The sequence below is a fragment of the Sinocyclocheilus grahami genome, unplaced genomic scaffold (assembly GCF_001515645.1).
Source record: "Sinocyclocheilus grahami isolate Dianchi unplaced genomic scaffold, SAMN03320097.WGS_v1.1 scaffold393.1, whole genome shotgun sequence".
In the NCBI taxonomy this organism is placed as follows: Eukaryota; Metazoa; Chordata; class Actinopteri; order Cypriniformes; family Cyprinidae; genus Sinocyclocheilus; species Sinocyclocheilus grahami.
In genome coordinates this window covers 520830-529766 of record NW_015505572.1, presented here as the reverse complement: position 1 = coordinate 529766, position 8937 = coordinate 520830, and positions in this window count along the sequence as shown.

Genomic DNA, 8937 nt, shown 5'->3' with positions numbered 1-8937 from the left:
ATATATATATATATATATATATATGTGTGTGTGTGTGTATGTGTACAAATAGGGCATAACTGTATCAATAAGTAATTTGGCAGAAAATTATTTTTTTATATAGTGTATATAATTTAAACAATTATATATATATGCTTTTTTTTCTTAAAAATAACATTGATAAAATATGTACTATATACATTTATATACTATGTAAGTCTATATTTAAGGTGTTTTTTTTTTTTTTTACAAAGAGACAAAACACTACATAGAGGATTTGTGTGTGTGTGTGTGCGCGTTTTTGTGACAAATGAGGGCATACATTTGTATAATGACAAAGGTATGACATGGGTATTACAACGAGAAGGTGACTTTTCAGGACATTACCCCATGACCCCACTTTTCAAAACGCTTATAAATCACACAGAATGGAGTGTATTGCAAATCTGATATAGCACAAAGTCTCCTGTAAGGGGTAGGTTTAGGGGTAGGGTTGGTGTAGGGCAATAGAATATACGGTCTGTACAGTATAAAAACCATTACGCCTATGGGATGTCCCCACTTTTCACAAATGTAAACCTGTGTGTGTGCGTGTGCGTGCGTGTGTGTGTGTGGGGGGGCACAGTGACACTTTAAAGATCAGAAATTACATTTTTAGATCATGATCTATTAGATATCATCACATAAGTTGTTATTATTTGAGAGCTCAGTCTATTTCTTATTATTTCAGTGGTGTTGGCAAGTCCAAGGAATCCAGGTATTTTGGCACGTGGATTTTCTTCCACCGTGTCATGTTCAGTATAATGACTTGCTGACATTTAACCTTTCACTTATCATAGTGCACAGGTGTGAAGTGATATATAGATACCAGTCAACCACACACCTGCTTCCTTAAGACACATTTATCAAAGTCAAGCTTCAGCTGATGTTCAGACTCCATAGTGATTGGCCTGAGGTGAAAATATCAAAAGTTTAGGAATGAGCCATATACACTTACATGCATTTACAGTGGGTACGGAAAGTATTCAGACCCCCTTAAATTTTTCACTCTTTGTGATATTGCAGCCATTTGCTAAAATCATTTAAGTTATTTTTTTTTCCTCATTAATGTACACACAGCACCCCATATTGACAGAAAAACACAGAATTGTTGACATTTTTGCAGATTTATTAAAAAAGAAAAACTGAAATATCACATGGTCCTAAGTATTCAGACCCTTTGCTCAGTATTTAGTAGAAGCACCCTTTTGATCTAATACAGCCATGAGTCTTTTTGGGAAAGATGCAACAAGTTTTTCACACCTGGATTTGGGGATCCTCTGCCATTCCTCCTTGCAGATCCTCTCCAGTTCTGTCAGGTTGGATGGTAAACGTTGGTGGACAGCCATTTTTAGGTCTCTCCAGAGATGCTCAATTGGGTTTAAGTCAGGGCTCTGGCTGGGCCATTCAAGAACAGTCACAGAGTTGTTGTGAAGCCACTCCTTCATTATTTTAGCTGTGTGCTTAGGGTCATTGTCTTGTTGGAAGATAAACCTTCGGCCCAGTCTGAGGTCCTGAACACTCTGGAGAAGGTTTTCGTCCAGGATATCCCTGTACTTGGCCACATTCATCTTTCCCTCCATTGCAACCAGTCGTCCTGTCCCTGCAGCTGAAAAACACCCCCACAGCATGATGCTGCCACCACCATGCTTCACTGTTGGGACTGTATTGGACAGGTGATGAGCAGTGCCTGGTTTTCTCCACACATACCGCTTAGAATTAAGGCCAAAAAGTTATATCTTGGTCTCATCAGACCAGAGAATCTTATTCAGGTGTTTTTTAGCAAACTCCATGCAGGCTTTCATGTGTCTTGCACTGAGGAGAGGCTTCCGTCGGGCCACTCTGCCATAAAGCCCCGACTGGTGGAGGGCTGCAGTGATGGTTGACTTTCTACAACTTTCTCCCATCTCCCGACTGCATCTCTGGAGCTCAGCCACAGTGATCTTTGGGTTCTTCTTTACCTCTCTCACCAAGGCTCTTCGCCCCCGATAGCTCAGTTTGGCCGGACGGCCAGCTCTAGGAAGGGTTCTGGTCATCCCAAACGTCTTCCATTTAAGGAATGGAGGCCACTGTGCTCTTGGGAACCTTAAGTGCAGCAGAAACTTTTTTGTAACCTTGGCCAGATCTGTGCCTTGCCACAATTCTGTCTCTGAGCTCTTCAGGCAGTTCCTTTGACCTCATGATTCTCATTTGCTCTGACATGCACTGTGAGCTGTAAGGTCTTATATAGACAGGTGTGTGGCTTTCCAAATCAAGTCCAATCAGTATAATCAAACACAGATGGACTCAAATGAAGGTGTAGAACCATCTCAAGGATGAGCAGAAGAAATGGACAGCACCTGAGTTAAATATACGAGTGTCACAGCAAAGGGTCTGAATAATTAGGACCATGTGATATTTCAGTTTTTATTTTTTAATAAATCTGCAAAAATGTCAACAATTCTGTGTTTTTCTGTCAATATGGGGTGCTGTGTGTACATTAATGAGGAAAAAAAATGAACTTAAATGATTTTAGCAAATGGCTACAATATAACAAAGAGTGAAAAATTTAAGGGGGTCTGAATACTTTCCGTACCCACTGTACATACACTATCATTCAACAAAATTAAATATATATATATACATACACTACCATTCAACAAAATTTAAAATATATATATACATACACTACCATTCAAAAGTTTGGGGTCGGGTCGGCAAGATTTTTTAAAATGTTTTTTTTATGCTCACCAAGGCTGCATTTATTCAAGGGGGAAAAAAACAATAAAAAGCAATATTCTTAAATATTATTACAATTTAAAATAATGTGTTTCCTATTTGAATATATTTAAAAAATCTAATTTTACAAAAGTAAATCATTAAAAAAGCTGAATTTTCAGCATCATTACTCAAGTCTTCAGTGTCACATGATCCTTCAGAAATAATTCTAAAATGCAGATTTGGTGCTCAAGTAACATTTCTTATTAGTATCAATTGTGCTGCTTAATATTTTTTGTGGAAACTGCAATACTATATATGACCCAGGATCACAAAACCAGTCATAAGGGTCAATTGATTATTTCTGAAAGCTGAATATATAAGCTTTCCATTGATGTACGGTTTGTTAGGATAGAACAATATTTGGCCGAGATACAACTATTTAAAAATCTTGAATCTGAGGGTGCAAAAAAAAAATCAAATCAAAATATTGAGAAAATCACATTTAAAGTTGTCCAAATGAAGCCCTTAGCAATGCATATTAGTAATGATAATAACTTTTTGATATATTTACGGTAGGAAATTTACCAAATATCTTCATGGAACATGATATTTACTTAATATCCTAATGATTTTTGGCATAAAAGAAAAATCAATAATTCTGACCCATACAATGTATTGTTGGCTATTGCAACAAATATACCCGTGTGACTTATGACTGGTTTTGTGGTCCAGGGTCACATATACAGTGGGTACGGAAAGTATTCAGACCCCCTTAAATTTTTCACTCTTTGTTATATTGCAGCCATTTGCTAAAATCATTTAAGTTATTTTTTTTTCCTCATTAATGTACACACAGCACCCCATATTGACAGAAAAACACAGAATTGTTGACATTTTTGCAGATTTATTAAAAAAGAAAAACTGAAATATCACATGGTCCTAAGTATTCAGACCCTTTGCTGTGACACTCATATATTTAACTCAGGGGCTGTCCATTTCTTCTGATCATCCTGGAGATGGTTCTACACCTTCATTTGAGTCAAGCTGTGTTTGATTATACTGATTTGACTTGATTAGGAAAGCCACACACCTGTCTATACAAGACCTTACAGCTGCATAAGAACAGCCGGATGTTTGTGTGGAAGAATCCAACGAATTTGGAAAATCATGCGTTCAATACTAAAAATAATGCATTACTGTATGAAAAAATGTGTTTTATTTTTGGTTGCTTTAGGTTAAAAGACGATTTATTGATAGATGAAATATGTTGAAGGAATGTTTTATTGCAGAGACATTGATCCACGGTGAAGTAGTTCTGCAGTGTGTGTGTTTGTTATAGCTTGATACAGTGATACAGCTTGAAAAATACCAGATGACTCAGTATGACCCTTCAGCATGCTGGGGGTCAGTGACCCACTCTATAATGAGACACACACTTTTTACATTCCTCTTGCCTTTGGTGCTCATTTTTCTGAAATTTCTAGACTGACCTGAGATATGAGATGTTTGTGCTTGTTTCTTTATTTGCTTTGTTTCACAAATGTGTGAATAAGCTGTCTGTTCTCTCAAATATTTTCCTAAGAACATTTTAATTTCTTAAGAATAAAATTATATTCTTAACAGCATAATAGAAATTGTCTGATTGTTATACTACCCTGCACATGAGGTTGCATTGTTCAATACAAACAATTCAAAACATTACACAGTGGTAAATCTTGATGATGCAATCTCTTAACTTTTGTAGTTGCAAATGTATTGTAAAATGCATGAAATGTGTTTATTTAATGACTTTATCTGTCACGGGGTAATTGTCTTATGTTGCAATGAACAATATTTGAAACTACACAATAAATTAAACATTTTACCTTTAAAACAAGTTGTATTTAAATTGAAGAGCTTATCAAAACTTTATTTATAATGATTTTGAAGTTTTGTTTTAAGAACAATTTTAAGAAAAAAGCATTTGCATTTTTTGGAATTTTCTTATTTGGAAATAAGAGGAAAATGGCATTTAGGGATAATTGTATTCTTAAGACTGTTTCGTGGATCTAGATACAATTCTGCTAAATACTGTATGTAAATGTAGATGTGTGTAAAAGTTTTAAGCTATTTCTTCTCTTTTCCCTTTTGAAAATCTGACAAACAAATTGCTATGACTTTTTTTAGTGCAAACAGAAACCAAAATAAATATTTTCAAAACGTTTAGGGATAATTGTATTCTTAAGACTGTTTCGTGGATCTAGATACAATTCTGCTAAATACTGTATGTAAATGTAGATGTGTGTAAAAGTTTTAAGCTATTTCTTCTCTTTTCCCTTTTGAAAATCTGACAAACAAATTGCTATGACTTTTTTTAGTGCAAACAGAAACCAAAATAAATATTTTCAAAACAAGTAATTATTAAAGTGATTAAAATGTGTCTTTCTCGTTCCTTCTCTCACATTCTCCGTCACTCGTACCCACGGTGTTAATCTTCTTTGAACATTTGAAAACAATGACTTCATTCACTGTATTGTATGTTTAAATACTTACATTGTCTCTCTACTTCTTTACTCACAAACTGATTAATGCATAACACGTAGTCTTTGTGAAAGGAATGAAGGGTCAGTTGCTGTGCTCTGGACTGGTAAGAGTTTGCAGAATAAGCGCAGGTAAGAGCACAGATGTGACGGTGTGTGTTTTGATGTCTCTTGTGCAGGTGAGAGATGGATATGAGAGAGGTGTATGTGGTGGCCGGCAGCTTTGTGGGGTTCCAGCTGTTCTTCTCGTGCCTCAGTCCGGTTCTCTCTTCCAACTTCACACAGGGTTATGGGAAACTTCCTCCAAACAAACTCAACGACTGGAACTCCAGGTATCAGCCTCATATAACTCAGCACTGCTCTAATAGAAATGTGGGTAGAAATGCATGCATGCATGGATGGATGGGTAAACAGTACAAATAGAAATAGACTGGCAGCTATGTATGTATGGATAAATAATCATCAAACATGCACAGGTATAGACTAAAGCAGGGACAATGAAGTCACATTTCGAGGAAATATGCATGTATAGCTGTGTCGATAATGCTACTGGGTCCATGTGTGAAGCAAAGAGCAATTGGTGCTGGATTTGTGAAAATTAAAGAAAAAAGTGCTGAAATTCTAAAGATTTTAAATTCTAAAGAAAGTTCTTAAGTGCTTCCAAGTTCTCAAATATTAAATATTCTTTAACTTTTCTTAAATATGTACATTTTTATTAAGGATAAAGTGATAGTATTAAAAGTATAATCAAATTTAAGTTGTCGGATACTATCCTGCACACAAGGTCAAATTCAAAACTTTACACTGGTAAATCGTAAAGGTATATTTGTCAAATTATTAAGCTTTTGTTAAGTAGTAATGTTCTAATACTTATATTTAAAACAGCCCAATAGATGAATTAAACATTTTACCTTTAAGACCTTAGATTGGATTCTAGGCATTTAGACAACTTTAAAGGGATACTTCACCTAAACAATTACATTTTGTCATAATTTGCCCTCAGGTTGTAATAAAGCTGTATGAGTTTCTTTCTTGTGTGGAACATCAAAAAAGATTTAATGTTGGTAACCAAATAATCGGCGGTAGCCATCGACTTCCATTGTAAAGAAAAAATACTATGGAAGCCAATGGCTACCAGCAACTTAATTTTTTATTTTTTTTTGCACACATTCTTCAAAATATCTTATTTTGTGCTCAGCAGAAGAAAGAAACTCATACGGGTTTGAAACAACATCAGGGTGAGTAAATGATGACAGAATTGTCATTTTTGGGTGAATTATCCCTTTAAGAATAATTTTTAGAAAGGTAGGAAGTGTTATTAATTCTGATCTAAGGATTTAGGTTTTTTGAAGAAAATAGTATCGCAAAGGACTTTAAAGAAACATAGAGATAGTTTAAGATTCTTAAGAACTTCAGAAGTACAAACAAGTTCAAACATCATTTATAATTTTGTCGTACATAAATGTAGCCCAACATGAGTGTGATCAAGTGATCTCTGTACTGTACTGTATTGTGAAATGTAGGTGAATGGCAGTTTGGTCTAATCACCTTTCCTCTTTGTAATCTACTGAACCTGGTTAACTTTGACCTTACAGCACTTAGTTAGGAAGAGATAGGTCTCTGAACAATACTTGGTTAACCATACAAGTTGAACTGTTTTTAGGATATGCTAAATACCACCTATTGTTGTTTTGACATCCTACATTGTTTGAAAAGTCATGACATGGTGAATGAAACATATATGATATTCTGTTAGCAAATCGAAATGCTTTAACCCTATAATGCGAGCACAGAACCAGAAGAATTGATTTCTTGCACTGTCTGTAAAAATGCAGTTGCAGCATTTCTTTCTTTCCCTATAAAGCCCACTTTAATTTCCTGAAAGTTTAACAAACCCTGATTTTTAAAAATGGTTCAATAATATGCTTGTAATTCAACTATGTTTGTTTTTTTTAGTGCAAATCATTTTGCACAATTTTGCTTAATCTGTTTTTGAATTAGTTCATGGATACTGTATAAAACTAAGTGATGAAACATTTTTCACACTATCAAGAGATGAAAAAAAGGCTGTATTGTTCATTTGATGTAATCAGGTAAAGTGATAGCAAAGCATTTCCTCGATTACAAAACATTAGATCGTTGGTTTTCATAAAATATTTGGCCTTTTGGTTTGTGTCCTGTCAAATAGTGAGAAGTGTCTTATAGGGGGTTTCTAACTGCGCAGATAACAGATATGAATGTCTACAGTCCACAAACACACTCAGACACATGCACACCAAATCACAGTTCATTCACTGTCAGCTATCTATCGTAGATACTAGGGATGCACCGATATGAAAATTTTGGCCGATACCGATAATTCTTTATTTTTGAAAGCCGATAACCGATATGTTGGCCGATAAATCTATATCCAAATTTGTATATACTTTTTGAGAGCCTGATTACAAAAAAAGTTCTCATCATTAAAAACCACATCCCAAACACTTCAACATAAGCAGCCTAGTTTGAACGGTGTACGTTTTAAAAATATTTTTACTCTCCCATTACCAAATTTAGTCATAAAAAAGTCTTACAAATAAATAAAATATTGCATAAATAATGCAAACAAGTCATTGGACATCATTACACGTGTAAAGAATCAAAATGAATGCACCATAGATCAATAAAACGGAATAGCCTCTGCACGGACAATAATTAAATGATTTTAATTACTAAACCATATTGCTGATGAAAATAATAATAGAAAAATACAAGTGGTTGTTATTATTAATAATGTATCAATGATTTTGAAAAAGTAACAAATTAATACCACTGTTTTAAATAGCAGCCGTTGAGCTGCGCGTGCTGAAGCTGAAGAGCTGAATGAACATGGTAAACTGAAGCGTTTTGCTGGCAGCTTATTTAACTCAAGGAAATGCATCCTGAGATTAATATTAATACAACATAAACATAATATTACAACTTATATATGTACAAAATGACGCAGTTATTGCATGCTATAGTCAGAATGTGTGATCCTGTTGTGGATGCGCTCTTCCCATAACAACGCAAATATGATTTAAACGGAGTATAAAAGTGATTTTAAGCAAAAATGAAATTAGATTAATCAGAGCTCATTAAAAGCCCACCTCTCCCATGCAGAGACAGTGCCGAAAGGGAAGAGGTGTTACAAAGACAGGAAATTAAGATTAACACTGCTAGAAATTTAAAGGGGAAGGTGCACACACACACACACACACACACAGACAGGCATATCAGGTACACATTTGAAAAATGTTTACATATATGAACATAATACTTTCTCTACCTGTTACACAGTCATAACGCGCATAAGACTGTGGCCCTGTCCCAAATGGCACCCTTAATGCCAAGTTCACACTGCATGATTTTAGCCCGATTTTTCACTCGCCGATAGGTTTTGCGAAATCGCCGACAAATGCCCGAAATCGGAGGCAAATTGGTGCTCGTTCACGCGAGTGACAATCACGCAGTGTGAATTATCAAAGACGCGATCTGAGGGAATCGCAGACGCCCGTGAAATATTTGTCATGCTAAATATCTGGAGCTGTCGGCGATCCACAATCACGCTGTGCGAAATGAGTTCTGACTGAAAAACACATCAGCGATGACCTACAGCCAATGAGAGACCAAGATATAGGGCAGCGGGAAGTTCGGGGAGGAGTTATATGAAACGTAGTTT